Raw genomic sequence first — 258 nt, 5'->3', positions numbered from 1 at the left:
CAACGAGAACACATTGAGAGTGGGGCGGGCCAGAGCGGGGGGAAATGCCAGGGCTAAGCACTGCCACCGCACGGGGCCAGACGCACCGCGTCGCCACACGCCCACTCTGCAGGGTGATGGCGGTGCTGGGAACCCCACAGATGTTTGCACCGAGTCAGCACATGCAATCTCTTGCCCCTTCTAGCACGGCTCAGCCCTGCACTCGGATGAGGCTTTTGCACTTTTTGCATCTTTTGCCCCTCCCGTGAGCCCAGAGCC

This window comes from Fulmarus glacialis, unplaced genomic scaffold, assembly GCF_000690835.1.
Source record: "Fulmarus glacialis isolate BGI_N327 unplaced genomic scaffold, ASM69083v1 scaffold17941, whole genome shotgun sequence".
Lineage (NCBI taxonomy): Eukaryota > Metazoa > Chordata > Aves > Procellariiformes > Procellariidae > Fulmarus > Fulmarus glacialis.
The sequence above is the reverse complement of the archived record's forward strand: the minus strand, read 5'-3'. Positions refer to the sequence as shown.